Source organism: Bubalus kerabau, chromosome 4 (genome assembly GCF_029407905.1).
Source record: "Bubalus kerabau isolate K-KA32 ecotype Philippines breed swamp buffalo chromosome 4, PCC_UOA_SB_1v2, whole genome shotgun sequence".
Lineage (NCBI taxonomy): Eukaryota > Metazoa > Chordata > Mammalia > Artiodactyla > Bovidae > Bubalus > Bubalus kerabau.
This window is the reverse complement of record NC_073627.1, coordinates 77,282,849-77,304,889: the sequence shown is the minus strand read 5'-3', so window position 1 is coordinate 77,304,889 and position 22,041 is coordinate 77,282,849. Positions and strand designations below refer to the sequence as shown.

At 37.9% G+C, this 22,041-nt stretch overlaps 1 long non-coding RNA gene across 2 annotated transcripts in view; it reads right to left on the bottom strand.

Annotated features, from left to right (window-relative positions):
* Positions 1 to 22,041, bottom strand: part of LOC129649869 (uncharacterized) — a 326,398-nt gene that overhangs the window by 206,039 nt on the left and 98,318 nt on the right. Inside the window, exon 3 of one of the 2 annotated variants that reach the window (XR_008713323.1) lies at positions 4,441 to 4,579. The exons of the other annotated variant lie outside the window; for it this stretch is intronic. This is a non-coding gene — a long non-coding RNA (uncharacterized LOC129649869). The remainder of the gene's footprint in view (positions 1 to 4,440; positions 4,580 to 22,041) is intronic. 2 annotated transcript variants of the gene reach the window in all.

The following is a 22,041-nucleotide window of genomic DNA, read 5'->3' as shown; positions in this document are numbered from 1 at the left end:
GGCTTATGATTATATTTTTTTCTCTGAGTCCAATCACAATATGAGTTTCTAATTGTGACTGATATTCACATAATTATATTGCTGTTCATTATTTATCAAATTTTAGATTAACTCTGAAGGCAAATCCTAGGAGGATTAATTACCATAATAGAACAGCATGTAAGAGTTATAAACTCTGATAGCAAAATAATGATATAGATGAGAGAAACTGGCAGAGGAGAAGGCAGGAGAGTAATATAGGAACACTTTTTTTCTCATTTTGCATAATGGGGTGTCAAGAATTATGGCTCAAAGTTGACAAAACAATTTATCAGCAGAAAGGTATTCAACTATACGTTACAGGGAAGCAAGGATTAAGAGAAAAGGAATACAGATAAGTCTACCTCAGCACTGGACTGGCGCATCTTACCAACAATCCCATCAAGACCTGGGATCTGTCTGTCTTTCTTCTCCAATAGGGTCACATATTCCCATATTTATATTCATATTCCAGACAGGGGGAAGGCGACACAGCCAAAGCTTAAGAGAAAGTGGGTATTGAGTGAGTCACTTAATAACATCTGCCACAATGAGGAAAGTAAGTTTTAGTACATAATATAAAGTCTCCAAAGTAGCATTACTAACAACACTCAGGAGGTGGGCGCACAGCTCAACTGAGCTAAAATTCTTCATTATTTAGAGGAAGAAATCAAAATAATTCCCTAAGCTGATACATTGAGAAATATATATAATAATCAGAAAAATTACAAACAGTGTTAGAGGTAATTTTCCCTTAAGGATGGTGATTAAATATTGGTAAGTAGTAGGGTATTGGTTTTTACTCCATTTGTTTATTTCACAAACACTGTTTGACTTTTATGTCCAAGGAGTTTCTCACACCTTTGGGGATGCACCAAGGGTAAGACAATAATGTCCTTCCCTTCCTTTGTATTCTAGTAACAAGTAAGACAAAAAAAGATACACATATAGTCTTAGACAATGATATGTGATAAAAAGAAAGTGATGTGTTAAGGGTGATTTGAGACGGAGACAGGAAACGATAAGAATGAAGTACAGAAATGCACCCTGTGAAAAGACCCAGTATAGGGAAAAGTTGACTACAGATCTACTGTAGCTCCAAGCATGGGACAATAATTGCTGCTTTGAAAAGCTAAAGAAAAGATTCCCACCTCTCTTCCAGGCATTAATGGGGTTCTAGTTTTTCTGTTATTGATCAAGTCTGTCAGAGTAGCACTGACCAACTTTATCAAAGGCCATGAAACAAAACTGGCCGAGCTAACCTTGAATGCATTGCATTTATGGTAATACAGTTGTTGAGGCCCTAAAGCAATGTCCATTCCCATGAGATATATTCTAGGCTATAGCAGCTAACAGAATCCAAAGTTTACTGAGAAGTAAAGAAACTCTAGCTAAGAATGAGCAGAATAACAGACTGGAGAGACAGATGTAGGATTTGCATCTAAGCTAAGAATTTTGGACTTTAGATTTACACTTGAGGGCAATACAATTTTATTTCAGATTTGATAATTTTGGAATTATAACCTTTGACCTTATTTATAAAGGGATTCTATCTTTGAATTTTATTTTCTCCTAGAGAATTTAAGAAAAGCAAAGGACCAGTCTGAGGTGACTGGGTGTTACTGGGATGTTGTTGGTGGGAGGTATTTATGTGTTTGTGTGTTTCGTTACAGCACTCATTCTTACCATAGAACTTCTTTATATTGGACAATGTGGCTACATAGACTTTGGATGAGATATAGAACAGGGTATGAAATTTCAGCCTGTCAATCATGGAAATGATATAAAAATATATCCTTCTGAACCACTGCAGAGAGTTTTGGGAGCCACTGCTGAGAGGCTGGAATCACTGCAGAGTATAATACTCAATGGTCCCAGGAAGAATGATTCAAGGGAGGTTTGGTGGGTATTGAGGGAGCAATCTCTTAAAGTTGGAAGACGACTGTCCTAGGACTAAGGATTGCTCACCCCTGGGATGAAGTTTGTCCATGACTATACTCTGCTTAATCATATTGTTGGGTGATTAAGTCTAATAGATTAAGAGAATACCAAGTTGGGGAGTGTTGGAATAGAAATTTGTTGAGGGAGCAAAATTATGGTTACGCTCCTATCTCTTATTCCCCTCTATCTTAATTGGTAATAGTAACAAATAGAATAGGTAATATAGCCTCAGCATCTCTTTCATTTCCTAAGTTTCTTGCCAATAAAGAGGATTTCCGCTCCACCATTCTGCCCATCACTATGGAAAAGGGTGCATATTTCTGGAGAAATGGATAGTACAGATTGCTAGTTCAATAGCGTCTGAATCCATCAAACAACTTCTACCTTGTCAGTTCTCTTGGAAACTGTCCCTCTGGCCTTCCAAACACCTTAATCCAGTGATTTTGTGATATGATTTTTGTTTTGACCTGCAGCATTCAGTATTGATAAGTAATTACATTTGATAAATTTGATATTGATAAATTATTACAATGCTGAGTGCTCTACAACAATACCTATTGTTTAGACCTCAGAGATTAAGCAACTTTCCCAAGCTCACAAAGTGGTAGAGCAGAGATTTAAATCTGGATCTGTCACCTACTGCACTGACATAAAAAGACTCGGTTCTCCTGCAGGAATCTGACTGCCACTCCTTCCCACACAAGACATTTGATCCAGAATTCTCTTCTGCAATAATCTATCTACCACCAGTAGAACAAAGTTTTATCTCCTGTTTTAAATTAGGAGTAGAATTCTCTTAAGCAATGTATGTGAATTATCAGATCTACAAGAAAATTAGGGTGGGTTTGTATTAATAATTCTTGGGAATTCATAAGGAATTTTGCAGGGTTCTTAGGGTGAGATGCTGAGCTCAAATCCTGCAATATCATGTTGGCTCAGGGAGTACCTCTTTCTAAGCCAACAGATGAGAGATAGACTAGGTTATCCAACGAACATGCTTCAGTTGCTTCCCTGAGCTTTGAGCTCCACACACAAATGAACTCCTCTCTGCCAACTAAGACTAAGCAATATCCAGCTCCACCATGACCCTTACCCATTTTCATAAGGACATCCTCGGTCCTCTGCTATCTTTCAAAAATGCATACTTCAAATATATCATAATCTTAACTCCAGAAAAGTTTCTAGATATAACTGTACTCTTTTCCATAGTGCTTAAGAAGTAGGCATAAACTTCTGCAAAAATTCAGTTTCAGTTAAATATTGTGATTCTATTTTGTGTACTTAAGCAGAAATCTGAAACTAGGTGCTTCAGAAAAGATGCATGGAAATACTTGAGATGAAATATATCTTTGACTCTTCAAGGAGCTTACTGTCTACAGGAAAGTTAGGGCAAGTCCAAAGTAAAATAAGTGGTAAAATTTATAAAATATTATGAAAAATATACAAATCAAAAGCTATAGGAAGTCAAAGGAGTAAAACTTATGTACTATTCAAGAATTAAAGATGTTTTTAGAGATGTGACATTTTTCATTGGCTTTATTAGACAAATAAAATTTCAATAAGCAATAGTTGAAAATGGCAACACTAGGGAAAAAAGCACATACAAAAAAGTAGACAATAGGAAAAGCAAGAGATGTGTAAAACATTCTTGAATTTAATATGGCTGAGATGTGTGTGCTTGTTTGTGTGTGGAAGAGCAATGCAAAATAAATTTGAAAGAATATATTTGGGTTTATTATGAAGAGTTTAAACACCAAGCTGCAGGATTATTAAATTGATTTATCATTAATGGAAAGTCTATAAGAAGATTACATACAGCAAAACAACATGATGATTCTGGCTGTAGTTTAAGGAGATATTGCCACACACCTTAAAGAAAGTATTTCCACCTTCTTTTGCAGCCAGATGTGACATGTGCCCAAGCTCTGGCCAAGGAAATTCAAGCAGAAATGTGGATATTTCCCAAGCATCTCCTTAAAAGGAAGAGAAGTCCTCTCTCTTTCCCTTCTGTACGGTCAGGGCACTCAAGATGGCTGTTTTTGAATTTCCCTAGTGGTCTAGTGGTTAAGAATCGTCCGGCCAATGCAGTGGACACAGGTTCTATCCCTAGTCTGGGAAGATTCCACATGCCACAGGCAACTAAGCCTGTGTACCACAGCTTCCAAAGCCCGCACACCTGAGGGCCCATGCTCCACAACCAGAGAAGGCACTGTAATGAGAAGCCTGAGCACCACAAGTAGAGAGTAGCTCGTGCTCACTGCAGCTAGAGAAAGTCCGTGCCCGTCAGCGAAGACCCAGCACAGCTATAAATGAATTTTTTTTTAAGGCTGTTATTGAAGCTGAAACTCCAGTATTTTGGCCACCTGATGCAAAGAGCTGACTCTTTTGAAAAGACACTTACTGCCAAAGCTCCTACCTCACTTACTATTTCTGGTATTGCATCTCCACCTGTCTGAATAGAACATTCCAAGAAAGACTCACCAGAACCCATCCTGAACACATACACAGCTTCTCAAATGGGTACATCCCTTGTACCCACTATTTCAGGAAACAGCAGCAATATTTCTTTAGTCATTCAGGCTAAGGATGTTGTTATTTGAAAATCTTCAATAGTTTCCCACTGAAAACAAACAAAAAACATCTTGAGATACTTTTAAGGCTTTCCAATGTGTTCCCAGTTACACCAGTCTTATCTCTAATATATTCTGTTAAAAGATTCCATGCATAATAAAACTGAATGCTGCTTCCCCTGGCACCCTCTGTTTGGTTTCCATTGTTCTCTCTACATGGAAGTTTCTCCACCTCCTCCCCACTTGCCAAAATAGTAACTAGTATTCAGGTATTATGTCAAATGCCCCCTTTGCTGAATTTGCATGAACAGAAATAAAACTCTACTCATTCTTCTTTTATGGCACTTAACCCTTCTTTTCATAATCACATCTTAAGTACATGCTTTTTCTTTTCATTACATGACTGGTCAATAAGGTTCATGAGACTGGATTTATGTTTTATTAATGTTTGGTTCCTTTTCATATGCAGCTCCTATTAAGGAGCCATACACATACCAATCAATCAATCTGTATTGAATGAGTAAGTTAGTGCTTGAGTGAAGTGAACTAAACAACTTAGAAAGAAAACAGCATGAAATGTTCCAATGAAAGAGCTTGAAAATATTGTCTCATCCAATATGCATCAGACAAAAGATAAATGGAGAATCATGGGACTTATGTATCACTTATGTAGATGAGTATTTACTACATCATGAATCATACTGAAAACTTATTCCTAAAGTATTTCTTAGAAACTAGAAATATTTCTCACTAAAGCTGACTTTCTACATTTTTATGTCTAAACAGTTCCAAGAAAATATAAATGTTTTTAGTATTGATATTATCATAAAGGCAAAAGATAGATAGCATACAATTAGGATCACGGCATGCAGCAAAACCACCTCATGGTTTAATGTAATTAGTTACTATCTTAGCCCCATGATGTCATAAAGCATGGCTGTCTTCTTTACCATTGACTCTCATGGTACCCAGCACAGTGCCTCACATACAGTAAAAGATAAATACATACACACCGTTTAGTATTATTTTAAGTAAAGAGTAGGTGACCACTCTGATTCTCTACTCCTGTTCTACAACAAAATAACCATTATGACAATTTTCTTTAGCAATTCATAATATTTTGTAGGCTTATACACCTCACTTCCACATGCTTACTCTTTCTCTCTTTTCCTCTCTTTCATCCCATAGACATGTTTTATGTACAGAAAATAATGATATTTGGGTAGGAAATAAATGTTTGTTGAATAGAAGAATGAAATTATGTGAATTTGAGTCTGGCTTTCCTTTTTCATTAGACTGATACACCTGAGATGAATTTTAACATTCTAATGTTTGCCTTTCCCCAAAAGACTTTGATTTCAAGTATTTCAATTAAATTTCTCGGGGGAAAACATATAGAATTCATTACATAAGCATGTAAAGTGTAATAGACGTTCAAAGTATCTGTTCTCCAGTAATGGATATAAGCTCAATTTCTATGAGTGTCACTCACTTGGGACTGAGTATGACAAAGGTTTTTATACTTCATTTTTTCATCTCCCTTATACTCCCCCACTCAGAACAATTTTAATTATAGAAGCTGTGGGGACTTCTCCGAGGAGAAATATAGGTTTCAAAATGTCAACTTCTCTAGCAGAAACATGGTTGTTTTGTCTGTTATCTCCTTTCTTCTTTGACACTTCTGGTTCCTCGCCATATCTTTTCAAAGAATTTGACAGTCTTATTACTTCTAGCTGATCTGTAGTGCTGCAGTTTATATTTCCTTTCAGTTCAGAATATCCAAGAATTCAGGGACAAACAATGGCTCTAATGTAGTAATTCCCTGTAGCAAACCAATTTAAAGGTTTTGAAATAGCAATATACTTTCACTTTCAACTTCCAGCTGGAATGATGATTTAAAATATCAGAATAAACTAAGAAAGTTGGCCATCCATAAGATTTTATGTAACCTTCCTGCAGCAAGTACAAAATGGGGAAATGATAAATTCTTATGATGGTTAATTTTATGTCAGCTTTACTTGACAAGGGATGCTCAGATAGCCATTCAAACATTTTCTTGGGTGTGTCTTTGAATGAGATTAATATTCTGAATCAATAGACTGAGTAAAGTAGATGGCCCTCCCTAATGGAGGGGCCCTCATCACATTGATTGAAGGGCCAAATATTAATAGAAGAAAAGGGCAGCCTACCTCCTTCCACAGGTAAGAGAAATCCTTCTTGCCTGTCTGCTTCAGCTAGGGCACTGGCCTTTTCCTGCCTTTGGACTTGGACTCAAATATTCACTCTTCTTGGATCTTGAGACTGTTGGCTTTTGGACTAGAACTACACCATTAGCTCTTCTCCAGTCTGCCAATTTCAAACCTTGGACTTCTCAGCCTCCATAATTATATTAGTCAATTCCTTATACTAAGTGCTTCTCTCTCCCATTGGTTCTGAAGCACTTGGGAAAAATAGTGAAGCCCAGCCCCTAGCTCCAGCGGTTTAATTGTTCTGGGACATGGCACAATCACAGTGTCAGTGAGTCTAATGAACAAATCGGGTTGATAATTACTGATCTAAATGGCACCCCACCCCAGAACTCTTGCCTGGAAAATCCCATGGACAGGGGAGCCTGGTAGGCTGCAGTCCATGGGGTCCCGAACAGTCGGACACGACTGAGCGACTTCACTTTCACTTTTCACTTTCCTGCATTGGAGAAGGAAATGGCAACCCACTCCAGTGTTCTTGCCTGGAGAATCCCAGGGACAGGGGAGCCTGGTGGGCTGCCATCTCTGGGGTCGCACAGAGTCGGACACGACTGAAGCGACTTAGCAGCAGCAGTAGCAGTAAGGTATATAGAAACAATACGCATATTACTACCAGGTAGATTATTTTTAAATGTGTTCTTTTAAATAGTAAAGGCAAAAAAAAAAAAAAAATAGTAGTCCAAGGAAGATAATTTTCTGAGAAGATCAAATTGACCGTCTGAATAGACATATATATATATATATATATATATTATTTTTATTAATATAGAAGATTGACATGATCTGATCACCAGAGGGTGACAGGAATACAAACATTTTTTGAACAAGGCAAATTTATTTAAGTTATTACACATAAAATGCCATTTTAATGATGATTCCTAAGAGAGGGAAAAGTTATCAGTTATAATTAACACCTGGTTCCTTTTAGCCCATGTCTAGTCAAGTAATAAGATAGTAAATTAAAAATTCTTCTAGAAAATTCCCTGTATTCAACATGAAGATATTTTCAAATTTGTCTTCAACTCTCTATGAGCTTCACAGCTCTGAAACTAAAAGAATAGGACACATCCAAGTTTAGAAAGATCATGAACAGAGCATAGAAACTCCTGCCACAAGAACATTAACAATAGCCCTGACCATCCCTCCCATGTTCCTATAAGAGTATTTCCCAAGTGAGAAGGCAAAGGATAAACCTGGTATGTAAACAGGGAAGCAATAATAAATAAAATAATATAAGGAAATGGACCTGAATTTGGATCTTTAGATAGAAAGAGCTCCTTCTGAGGACAGAACATGAATATTGATAGAAAATTGACACTTAGACAGAGCCTAGGGAAAATTCTGAATTGCAACAGCAGAAGAAATCCCACAAGATTGCATTAAAAAAAAATAGAACCAAAATAGGTTGTCTATGAAGGAAAGAAAATTAAGCTGCCTTTATGATCTTGTATATAAAATTAATGCTAGCAAACAATGGAGCAAAGTTATGGAGTGCTGGATAAAAAGGACTGTGACTATTGGTTGTACCCAGACAGATTTATCCCCAGCCATGGGCACAAAAAAAGAAATATTCAGACACATCAGCATTCAGAATATATATTTTCACTTCACTTTTTGAAAATATTTCTTAAAGAATTACCCTGGGGAAATAAATCAAAATATCAGCATGGCTCTCAGTAGAATATTTTAACACTCTTAGAAAAATAACTTAATTGATTGTAATGGGAAAAAGTCTAGAGTTTATTAAGAGATTAATATTAAAATAGAAAATCCATTATGATTCACTATGATAATACTTTGAGTAAGATATGGATATATAGACAGATTCTACCTGAATTCCAAAGAGCAGCGTAATTAGTGCTTCCATTTTTTTAAAGGGAAAGAAAAATAATAGACAAAAATGCTTGACATTGGCAGATCCTTGCTTTATTTCTTAATCTGAATCAGATTCACTTCAGTTCAGTCACTCAGTCATGTCCAACTCCTAGCGACACCATGAACCACAGCATGCCAGGGCTCCCTGTCCATCACCAACTCCTGGAGTACACCCAAACCCATGCCCATTGAGTCAGTGATGCCATCCAACCATCAATCCTCTGTTGTCCGCTTCTCTTCCTGCCCTCAATCTTTCCCAGCATCAGGATCTTTTCAAATGAGTCAGCTCTTTGCATCAGGTGGCCAAAGTATTGGAGTTTCAGCTTCAACATCAGTCCTTCCAATGAACACCCAGGACTGATCTCCTTCAGAATGGACTGGTTGGATCTCCTTGCAGTCCAAGGGACTCTCAAGAGTCTTCTCCAACACCACAGTTCAAAAGCATCAATTCTTTGCCACTCAGCTTTCTTCACAGTCCAACTTTCACATCCATACATGACCACTGGAAAAACCATAGCCTTGACTAGATGGACCTTTGTTGGCAAAGTAATGTCTCTGCTTTTGAATATGCTATCTAGGTTGGTCATAATTTTCCTCCCAAGGAGTAAGCGTCTTTTAATTTTATGGCTACAGTCACCATCTGCAGTGATTTTGGAGCTCAGAAAAATAAATTCAGCCAGTTTCCACTGTTTCCCCATCTATTTCCCATGAAGTGATGGGACCAGATGCCATGATCTTCATTTTCTGATGCTGAGCTTTAAGCCAACTTTTTCACTCTCCTCTTTCACTTTCATCAAGAGGCTCTTTAGTTCCTCTTCACTTTCTGGCAAAAGGGTGATGTCATCTGCATATCTGAGGTTATTGATACTTTTCCCGGCAATCTCGATTCCATCTTGTGCTTCCTCCAGCCCAGCATTTCTCATGATGTACTCTGTATATGAGTTAAATAAGCAGGGTGACAATATACAGCCTTGACGTACTTCTTTTCCTATTTGGAACCAGTCTGTTGTTCCATGTCCAGTTCTAACTGTTGCTTCCTGACCTGCATACAGATTTCTCAAGAGGCAGGTCAGGTGGTCTGGTATTCCCATCTCTTGAAGAATTTTCCACAGTTTCTTGTGATCCACACAGTCAAAGGCTTTGGCATAGTCAATAAAGCAGAAATAGATGTTTTTCTGGAACTATCTTGCTTTTTCCATGATCCAGCGGATGTTGGCAATTTGATCTCTGGTTCCTCTGCCTTTTCTAAAACCAGTTTGAACATCTGGAAGTTCACGGTTCTTGTACTGCTGAAGCCTGGCTTGGAGAATTTTAAGCATTACTTTAGTAGTATGTGAGACGAGTGCAATTGTGCAATAGTTTGAGCATTCTTTGGCATTGCCTTTCTTTGGGTTTGGAATGAAAACTGACCTTTTCCAGTCCTGTGGTCACTGCTGAGTTTTCCAAATTTGCTGGCATATTGAGTGCAGCACTTTCACAGCATCATCTTTCAGGATTTGAAATAGCTTAACTGGAATTCCATCATCTCCACTAGCTTTGTTCATAGTGATGCTTTCTAAGGCCCACTTGACTTCACATTCCAAGATGTCTGGCTCTAGGTAAGTGATCATACCATTGTGATTATCTGGGTTGTGAAGATCTTTTTGTACATTTCTTCTGAGTATTCTTGCCACCTCTTCTTAATATCTTGTGCTTCTGTTAGGTCCATACCATTTCTGTCCTTTATTGAGCCCATCTTTGCATGAAATGTTCCCTTGGTATCTCTAATTTTCTTGAAGAGATCTCTAGTTTTTCCCATTCTATTGTTTTCCTATATTTCTTTGCATTGATCACTGAGGAAGGCTTTCTTATCTCTCCTTGCTATTCTTTGGAACTCTGCATACAAATGGGTATATCTTTCCTTTTCTCCTTTGCTTTTTGCTTCCCTTCTTTTCACAGTTATTTGTAAGGCCTCCTCAGACAGCCATTTTGGTTTTTTGCATTTCTTTTTCTTGGGATGGTCTTTATTCCTGTCTCCTGTACAATGACAGGAATCTCCATCCATAGATCATCAGGCACTCTCCCTATCAGATCTAGTCCCTTAAATCTATTTCTCACTTCCACTGTATAGTCATAAGGGATTTGATTTCAGGGTATATCATGAGAAATGCTGGGCTGGAAGAAGCACAAGCTGGAATCAAGATTGCCAGGAGAAATGTCAATAACCTCAGATATGCAGATGACACCACCCTTATGGCAGAAAATGAAGAGGAACTAAAAAACCTCTTGATGAAAGTGAAACAGGAGAGTGAAAAAGTTGGCTTAAAGCTCAACATTCAGAAAACGAAGATCATGGCATCTGGTCCCATCACTTCATGGGAAATAGATGGGGAAACAGTGGAAACTGGCTGAATTTATTTTTCTGGGCTCCAAAATCACTGCAGATGGTGACTGTAGCCATGAAATTAAAAGATGCCTACTCCTTGGAAGGAAATTTATGACCAACCTAGATAGCATATTCAAAAACAGAGACATTACTTTGCCAACAAAGGTTCGTCTAGTGAAGGCTTTGGTTTTCCCTGTGGTCATGTATGGATGTGAGAGTTGGACTGTGAAGAAAGCTGAGCACTGAAGAATTGATGCTTTTGAGCTGTGGTGTTGGAGAAGACTCTTGAGAGTCCCTTGGACTGCAAGGAGATCCAACCAGTCCATTCTGAAGGAGATCAGCCCTGGGATTTCTTTAGAAGGAATGATGCTAAAGCTGAAACTCCAGTACTTTGGCCACCTCATGTGAAGAGTTGACTCATTGGAAAAGACTCTGATGCTGGGAGGGATTAGGGGCAGGAGGAGAAGGGGACGACAGAGGATGAGATGGCTGGATGGTGTCACTGACTCGATGGATGTGAGTTTGAGTGAACTTCCGGAGTTGGTGATGGACAGGGAGGCCTGGAGTGCTGTAATTCACGGGGTCGCAAAGAGTCGAACACAACTGAGCGACTGAACTGAACTGACTAATAAATAGGACTTCATGTCTGCTCAGATTGGAGAAGCAGCTCTAAGATTTCTTATGGAGTTTAGATCAGGGAAGCCTTTTGCTGGCCCTACCAGGATTATCAGAGCTCTGATTTGGGGTTTAGAGACAAATTTCCTTCTGCACGCTGCTTTCTTTACTCAACCCTTTTGCCCTCTTAGAGACCTTATGGGAAGAGTTGTTGTTTAGTTGCTAAATCATGTCTGACTCTTTTTCAATCCTGTGGACTGTAGCTCACCAGGCTCCTCCTTCATGGGATTTCCCAGGCAAGAGTACTGGACTGGGTTTACATTTCCTCCTCCGGGGAATCTTCCTGACTCAGGGATAGAACCCACATCTCCTAATTGGCAGGCAGATTCTTTATCACTGATCCACCTAGGAAGCCCTGTGGGATGGGTAATTGACTGTGAATAAAGTATTCAAGTCTCCAAACAATTTAGAAAGTCATCCTGATGTCATTATAGAATGGCACTTTGAGCTGAACCAGGCATGCAGCCTGTTCTACAGTCAAGACTGGTGGGAAAGATGTCTTAGCCTCCCTCAAGTTTTGTTCACCTTGATTTACATTCAAACCAGCACATACATGGTGAAAAAAAAAAGAATTTAAAGATACAAGTGAGAGAGTCTATGTAGATTTCTTGCCTTTGTGTTTTTTCATGCAAAAAAAGACTAATGTTTGATGGTCAAAAGTTATTTTTCATAGAGCTAGGAAACAGTCAGTCAGAGGCCTCACTGGATTTAACCTAAGCTGTTAAAGGCCTCCCTGGCGGCTCCCTGGTAAAGAATCTGCCTGCCAGTGCAGGAGACACAGAAGATTGGGTTTGACCCCTGAGTCAGGAAGATCCCCTGGAGTAGGAAATGGCAACCCACTCAGTATTCTTGCCTGGAAAATCCCATGGACAGAGAAGCCTGGTAGGCTGCAGTCCATGAAGTCACAGAAGAGTTCGACATGAAGTCACAGAAGAGTCACAGAAGAGTTGGGACTCTTGGTGAAACAACAGAAGCAATAACTCTCAGAACTAAGAAAGAAATATTTTAAATCCATTCTTTAGAGAAATCACCTACAAGTAGAAGTCACCTCCAGACAACATTTCTAGACTTAATACAGAAAAAGCAGGACTTAATTCCAGTTGAATGTTTTAAAATTAATTTAACAGAAGGAAAAGTATCTAAAGAATGAAGAAATCAACAAAAAAGGATTCATTTGGTAAGAAGTCATGAGAAAATGAGATCAGTGGGGTAGAATTTGGTAATATCCACCCAGTACTGCCCTAGAGGAGAGAAACTATTCCAGCAAGGGGAAGAATGGACCCTACATCAGGTCCAGCCCTACAGTGGAGGTAGGCACATTCAGTTATCATTACCTGGTGTCATTAGCTACCACAGTTTTTAACTCATTGCCAACAAGCAGCTGATTAGAGTCTTTGGAACCTTAATAGAGGCAGAAGTGTGCCCTTAAGGTTGTCATAAACATTCTGATCTAGATGGCTTTCTGTTAGTTTACACCGAGAAATAATGAATTAGCATTGTGCTCTATGTGACTGGCTGGTTACCAGAAGCCACCTACGAGGGACATAGGTCAGAAAATCTTGGAAGAAGTTAACATCAGTGATGTGCTTAGTCGCCCAGTCATGTTCAACTCTTTGCAACCCCATGGACTGCAGCCCACCAGGCTTCTCTGTCCATGGGGATTCTCCAGGCAAGAATACTAGAATGGGTAGCCATACCCTTCTCCAGGGGATCTTCCTGACCCAGGGATTGAACCCAGGTCTCCTGCAATGAAGGCAGATTCTTTACTGACTGAGCCACCAGGGAAGCCCTAACATCAGTGACAAACCTTTAAAGATAAATGAGTTCTCCTCTAAGAGTTTTATAGTTTCTGGTCTTATGTTTGGATATTTAATCCATTTTGACATATATCACAGCAAGATCCTCTATGACCCACCTCCCAGAATATTGGAAATAAAAGCAAAAATAAACAAATGGGATCTAATTAAAATTAAAAGCTTTTGCACAACAAAAGAAACTATAAGCAAGGTGAAAAGACAGCCTTCAGAATGGGAGAAAATAATAGCAAATGAAGCAACTGACAAACAACTAATCTCAAAAATATACAAGCAACTCCTGCAGCTCAATTCCAGAAAAATAAACGACCCAATCAAAAAATGGGCCAAAGAACTAAATAGACATTTCTCCAAAGAAGACATACAGATGGCCAACAAACACATGAAAAGATGCTCAACATCACTCATTATCAGAGAAATGCAAATCAAAACCACTATGAGGTACCATTTCACACCAGTCAGAATGGCTGCAATCCAAAAGTCTACAAGTAATAAATGCTGGAGAGGGTGTGGAGAAAAGGGAACCCTCTTACGCTGTTGGTGGGAATGCAAACTAGTACAGCCACTATGGAGAACAGTGGGGAGATTCCTTAAAAAACTGGAAATAGACATGCCTTATGATCCAGCAATCCCACTGCTGGGCATACACACTGAGGAAACCAGAAGGGAAAGAGACACGTGTGCCCCAATGTTCATCGCAGCACTGTTTATAATAGCCAGGACATGGAAGCAACCTAGATGTCCATCAGCAGATGAATGGATAAGAAAGCTGTGGTACAAATACACAATGGAGTATTATTCAGCCATTAAAAAGAATACATTTGAATCAGTTCTAATGAGGTGGATGAAACTGGAGCCTATTATACAGAGTGAAGTAAGCCAGAAAGAAAAACACCAATACAGTATACTAACGCATATATATGGAATTTAGAAAGATGGTAACAATAACCTTGTGTACGAGACAGCAAAAGAGACACTGATGTATAGAACAGTCTTATGGACTCTGTGAGAGAGGGAGAGGGTGGGAAGATTTGGGAGAATGGCATTGAAACATGTAAAATATCATGTATGAAACGAGTTGCCAGTCCAGGTTCGATGCACGATACTGGATGATTGGGGCTGGTGCACTGGGACGACCCAGAGGGATGGAATGGGGAGGGAAGAGGGAGGAGGGTTCAGGATGGGGAACACATGTATACCTGTGGCGGATTCATTTTGATATTTGGCAAAACTAATACAGTTATGTAAAGTTTAAAAATAAAATAAAATTTTTAAAAAAATTTTAAAAAATTAAAAAAAAAAGAAGACATACAGATGGCTAACAAACACATGAAAAGATGCTCAACATCACTCATTATCAGAGAAATGCAAATCAAAACCACTATGAGGTACCATTTCACACCAGTCAGAATGGCTGCGATCCAAAAGTCTACAAGCAATAAATGCTGGAGAGGATGTGGAGAAAAGGGAACCCTCTTACACTGTTGGTTGGAATGCAAACTAGTACAGCCACTATGGAGAACAGTGGGGAGATTCCTTAAAAAACTGGAAATAGAACTGCATTATGACCCAGCAATCCCACTGCTGGGCATACACACCTAGGAAACCAGAATTGAAAGAGATACGATAACCTCAATGTTCATTGCAGCACTGTTTATAATAGCCAAGACATGGAAGCAACCTAGATGCCCATCAGCAGATGAATGGATAAGAAAGCTGTGGTACATATACACAATGGAGTATTACTCAGCCATTAAAAAGAATACATTTGAATCAGTTCTAATGAGATGGATGAAACTGGAGCCGATTATACAGAGTGAAGTAAGCCAGAAAGAAAAACACCAATACAGTATACTAACGCATATATGCAGAATTTAGAAAGATGGTAACAACAACCCTGTATGCGAGACAGCAAAAGAGACACAGATGTATAGAACAGTCTTTTGGACTCTATGGGAGAGGGAGGGGGGATGATTTGGGAGAATGGCATTAAAACATGTATAATATCATATAAGAAACGAATCACCAGTCCAGGTTCGATGCAGGATACAGGAAGCTTGGGGCTGGTACACTGGGATGACCCAGAGGGATGGTATGGGGAGGGAGGTGGGAGGGGGGTTCAGGATGGGGAACACGTGTACACCCATGGCAGATGCATGTTGATGTATGGCAAAACCAATACAATATTGTAAAGTAAAAAAAAAAAAAAAAGAATTGAATAATTAAAAAAAATAAAAATAAAGTAAAAAAAATAAAAAAATAAAGATAAATGAGTTTTGGCTCTATTGACAGAAAACCGATTTTCATTTTCCTCAAGGCTTGGGATTCAAGTGATTATAGGAAGAGTAGATTCTAATTAAATGTGCAGTGAATTATGAGAAAGGACACTATATGGCATTGCCACCTTTACCACCACCACCCCATGCCTGGGAATCCAGTCTAAGCTGTAGAGACCAATAGGGTGAATTATGAAGTATGGCCACAGAAAGACACTTAAAAATATAAAAATAAAATTTCAAAACCTAAAGTGGGTTGCAATCTAAAGTTTTGGAACCTCTAAATTAAAAGGAATATAATAAACTGCTTCTCTCAATCACAGCAAGCAAGAGTTATAATGATGTGCTTTGTACAAATTTTGGCAAATCTCCCAGTGTAAGATGGGCCAGAAAGCAGCTTGATAATTTGAGAATTTTACACCCAACAGAGGTGATGAAAAAGAGATACAATGTTGGTCTCTGGGGAGTTCTGGCTTACAAGACAAGGTGATCTTACCACTGTTAAAACTACTCTCATAAATAGTTCAGTTAATATATTTCTAAATAGAAATTAAAATATGCTTAGTTCATTAGAAGGAATATGTTATATAATGAATATTTTGTTTTTTCTGGTAGCACTTTTTTTATTAGTATATTTTTTATTAAATATTGTTGGAAAGAATTAGAAAGTTTCAAAAAAGTTATTAGTAGAAATAACTATTCTCCTTAACCATTTGAGAATAGATTAGTAACCTGATTTCCTGTTACCCCGAAAACTTTGATGGGTATTTCTCATAAATAAAGACATTCTTATTTATGCCAATAATGCAAGCAACAAAATCAGAAAAATTAATCTTAATACATTACTGCCATCAAATGCCACTCAAAGCTTGTCATGTTGAGATAAGATAGTTTTAATTGAGGTATAATTGACATATAATATTATATGAGTTTCAGGAATACAGCATAATGATTCATCAATATTTGTATATATTGCAAAATCATCTCCACAATAACTCTGGTTAACATCTGTCACCACATATACTTACAATATTTTTTCTTGTGATGAGAACTATTAATATTTAGCTGTTAGCATATTTCAAATATATAGTACAGTATTATTAGCTATAGTCATCATGCATCATTACATCCTCAGGACATCTATTTTATAACTAAAGGTTTGTACATTTTGACCCTCTTCACCCATTTCACCTACCCCACCATCAGCAACCTCTGGCAACCACAAATCTGTTCTCTGTATCTCTGTATCTAGTTCATATTTTTGTTTCTTTGTTTATTGTTTTTTTAGATACCACATAAAACCGAGATCATTTGGTGTTTGTCTTTGTCTGACTTACGTCACTTAGCATAATGTCCTCAAGGTTATTCATGTGGTCACAAATGGCAGTTTCCTTCTTTGGGGCCATATAATATTCACTGCATACTTAAACCACCTTTCCTGTATCCATTCATCCATAAACTGGGCAGTTAGGTTGCTTCCATGTCTTGGCTACTTCAGATAATGCTGCACTGAACATGAGGGTGCATGTATCTTTTCCAGTTAATATGTCCTTTCCAGTATTATATGTATATTCACCTGAGTATTTCAGGTAAATATTCAGAAGTGAAATTGCCAGATTATATGCTACTGCTATTTTTAATTTTTGAGGAGCCTCTACAGTATCTGCATAGGGTGTACATCCCCATCAACAGCACACAGGGGTTCTCTCCCCTTCACATCTTACTAAGGCACCTGCTAAGGAGCTTTATGAGTGAAACTCCCACTAAGTGTTTCTATTTATGAGATCACTGAACTTCTAAAAATAAAGCTTTTACATAGAGTACTTTTAAATGCCAACCCTTGTTGTTTTTTTATAACAGCCATTTTAACAGGTGTGAGGTGATAATGTTGTCCATTTGAGTTGCATTTTCCTGATAATTAGTGATGTTGAATACCTTTTCATTTATCTGTTGGCTATCTGTACATCTTCTTTGGAAAAAATGTCTCTCCAGATCCTCTGCCCATTTTTTACTCAGGCTTTTTGTGTTCTGCTATTGAGCTCTAGATTATACATATTCTATATATTGAGCTAAACATAGAGCTCATGTAACTGCCAATTATACCCTCTAACTCATAACAGGAAGACTTAGACCTGAATTTAGAGCTTACATTGAAGTTATTCAGAATGTCAAGTTAGCAGAAGATAAATTACACACTATCAATTTCTTTGTTACAGATTTCATAAATAAATTACATGCCTCATCTACATGACATAAAATAATACTCCTGATTTTTTCCTTCATCTGACAAAATATATGCATATGTGCATATACATAGAGATATGCATATGAATATATACATATATGTATATGCATATATATTATACCATAAAGACTGAAGCATCAATTTATGGAATAAATTTCATAAATAACTCTTTTCTAATGTATTCTTCCTTCTCAGTGACTGTATGTACAAAAATCAATCTACTGAAATACATTTCACATTGAGAATATCTTGCTACGTGGCAAGAGTTCACATGCCACGACTAAAGAGCTCACATGCCCCAACTAAGACCCGGTGCAGCCAAATAAATCAATAAGTATTTTTTTTATAAAAAGAATATCTTGCTACTAATTACATATTTCTGACACATAAGGCATGAGTTCTCCCCCAGGCATGCATGCTCAGTCACTTGAGTCATGTCCGACTCTTTGCAACCCTACAGACTGTAGCCCGCCAGGCTCCTCTGTCCGTGAGATTCTCCAGGCAAGAATACTGGAGTGGGTTGCCCTGCCTCCTCCACGTGATCTTCCCGACCCAGGGCTCAAACCCGCATCTCCTGCATTGCAGCAGATTCTTTACCATCTTGAGCCACCAGGGAAGCCCCGAGTTCTCCCCCAGGTGTCTGTAATTTTTAACTGCTTAACTGTAAGCAACAGGAAGATTTTGGTGTCTCAGTATGTAACCTATCATAACTCACTTCTCTTGGTGTTTAACCAGTGCATAGCATGTTTCTAGACTATCGGTGATGCCATGAGCAGAGTATTTTTATAATTAAGTATGGATGTACATCGATATTTTAAAATACAGATATTTCTTACAATATATTCAGAACCAATATTAATTCATCCCAAAAAACTATATGCGAATTTTATCTCTCTTGAATAATTTTAAGTCTATTGGAAAAATTAGAATAGATGTTGTTTGCCAAGTATATGAAACAATGGGAACACTTATGCAGTGCTAATTAATGTGGAAATTGGTAAAAGCCAATGAGAGGACAATTTGACTTTAAAGAGTAAAATTGAACAAGCATATACCCAGTGACCCAGAAGTTCCACTCCTAGCTATTGAACACCCGATTCTGGAAAACCCATATGTATGTACCAGGAATATATATAAGATTGATCTTTGTGGTTACAGTCGCACTGTTCTAAATGTGGAAAATAAGAAATAACTCATGTGTAGCAACAGTAAAATGGATAAATAAACTTATACATTCATATGATGAAATGCATGTAATGGAATTTGAACAATTCACACAACAGAATTTGGTGTATTCATTTAATGAGTTGTAGTGAAATGAAATAAAATAAGCTACGTACATCAGGATGGATAAATCTCAAAAATACAATATTGAGTGAAAAAAAAAGCAGACTGCTGTACACAATTGTACACACATTCTTTTATAGTTCAAAAACATCAAACTTGAACAATATGTCCAGAGCTGTCCTACATTTCCAGAGAACAGATAAAGAAAAGGAAATAAATCCTAGGTGATAATTACTCAGAGAGCAGCGGTTGAGAGAGATGATGGAGGGCTTCAGAAGCACTGGGTGGTGCTTTCATGGGTCTTACCTGTCAGGATCATCCTGGACACTGCGCGTATATATTGCATACACCCTCTCTATAGCTTATGTTTCCCGGTAGGAACAAAAATTCAAAAGATACATATCATTCTATCTGATGTTACTTTGGATATTTTAGGAAAAGAAAGATTAAAAACAGTTTTTCTTCGACTTCTCTGAATTAACACTATTCAGACAAATAAATGTTGTAAAAATACCTCAAGAATTCAAAGCAAGCCTCATTTTGCCCTTCTCTGAAAGGTCTTTGAATGATCCTAAGTTGTCGTATTTCCATACTGTACCTACAACACAAGCAGATGCCCTAAAGTCTTTTAAGACTCCCAAATGAGGTGGATGAAACTGGAGCCTATTATACAGAGTGAAGTAAGCCAGAAAGAAAAACACCAATACAGTATACTAACGCATATATATGGAATTTAGAAAGATGGTAACAATAACCCTGTGTACGAGACAGCAAAAGAGACACTGATGTATAGAACAGTCTTATGGACTCTGTGGGAGAGGGAGAGGGTGGGAAGATTGGGGAGAATGGCATTGAAACATGTAAAATATCATGTATGAAATGAGTTGCCAGTCCAGGTTCGATGCACGATGCTGGATGCTTGGGGCTGGTGCGCTGGGACGACACAGAGGGATGGAATGGGGAGGGAGGAGGGAGGAGGGTTCAGGATGGGGAACACGTGTATACCTGTGGCGGATTAATTTTTATATTTGGCAAATCTAATACAGTTATGTAAAGTTTAAAAATAAAATAAAATTTAAAAAAAAAAAAAAGACTCCCAAATGCCAGGGGCAGCAGCTTGAGTGATAAAATGATCTGCACTTGGTAAATGTGTAGACTTTCATTTTAAACTATGCTTCTCTCAATCCAAGACAACCCAACCATAATAGGAATTGGTTGAAAATTACATAAGGGAAATACAGCATGGCATTACTTTGATAGGTCCCGTGCTTTTTTAAAAATAATAAATATCATACTTTTTTATATCTATTGTAGTAATTCTGCCTTCCAAATCCTTATCAGTATCCAGAAATGACCTCTGTAGAGAGGATAGCTAACTCCTACTACAAATATGGAACTAATACATATCTCTTTGTATTTTCTCTACTCTTGAAATTATGAAAATGTATATTAAAGGTGCCTTTTTATGTAAGTCTATGATTTTAATAGAGTTTATATGTAGTACTGATGGGATAGATTTTATGAATCTGTAAATACTTTAACTTAAATGTTATAATTCTGATTTGTGCTTTATCCAGTTTCACATTAGGAGTTTTAAAAACCATCATTTTAAAACCTTACAAATCAGGACCAGTTTTTCTGTCATATTGAAAAGTTATAGTAAATAAAGCCAAAACTCAAAAATAACTTCCCTCCCTCTCAGTTGATATTAAAAGACATCACTGCTTTTAGTCAGGATGATATTAGTGTCTTAATTACAGTAAATTAGAATAATTAGAGAGAAATTTTATGAACCCTACAATTCCCCCAAAGCCTTTATCCTGCCTTTTATTCAGATAATGAATGTCAACATAAATAATTGATACATTCTGAGTGCCCCCAAATCATCGCACCTTATATTTTTCTTTTTAATTTGGCTCCAGATAGATGGTGAACCATGTCAGACATTATTTCTTTGCTCTAAAGAGTGCTAATAAAGCTTTTGGTGAACCTGATCACAAATTTAGCAAAACAATTCCATAGCAACAGAGAGGCTAATGCATTTCTTTTTATCTTCCTAGATTCAAGTAAGTGCAAGTCTTTCCAACACATGTAGCTAAAGCTTTCTGGTTCTGTTTGTTTCCACAAACATATTGCTTCATGCTTAAAATTTTTAGAAAATGCTTTGTTACACTTTAGACATGAAGGCACTGTCAGAATAACTGGAAACTATTAACATATTCAAGCAGGTAGAATGCCAGTATTTAATATTGGCTTGTATATATGTGAATACAATGCGCTAGGGTCTGTGCCGAGTACTAGAAAAATGGCGGCATTTTGTACACATCATATCACCTTTGCCATTGTAAATCTTATAAACAAGTGCAGGTGTGATGCACCTTACCAAAAAGGAGATACTGTGCTATAACCTGCTCAGTTGCTTCAGTCGTGTCTGACTCCTTGCGACCCTATGGTCAGTAGCACGCCAGGCTCCTCTTATCCATGGGATTCTCAAGGCAAGAATACTGGAGTGGGTTGCCCTGCCCTCCTCCAATGGATCTTCCCGACCCAGGGATTGAACCCACGTCTCCTGTATCTCCTGCATTGCAGGTGGTTTCTTTACTGCCTGGTCACCGGGGAAGCCCCATGTGCTATGAAGCAGGGTGAGACAAAAGGACTAACTCAGGCCTGAAAAGCCAAAGGAGACATTGCTGCAGAAGCAATAATGCAGGGATGGTCCGGCAGAAACA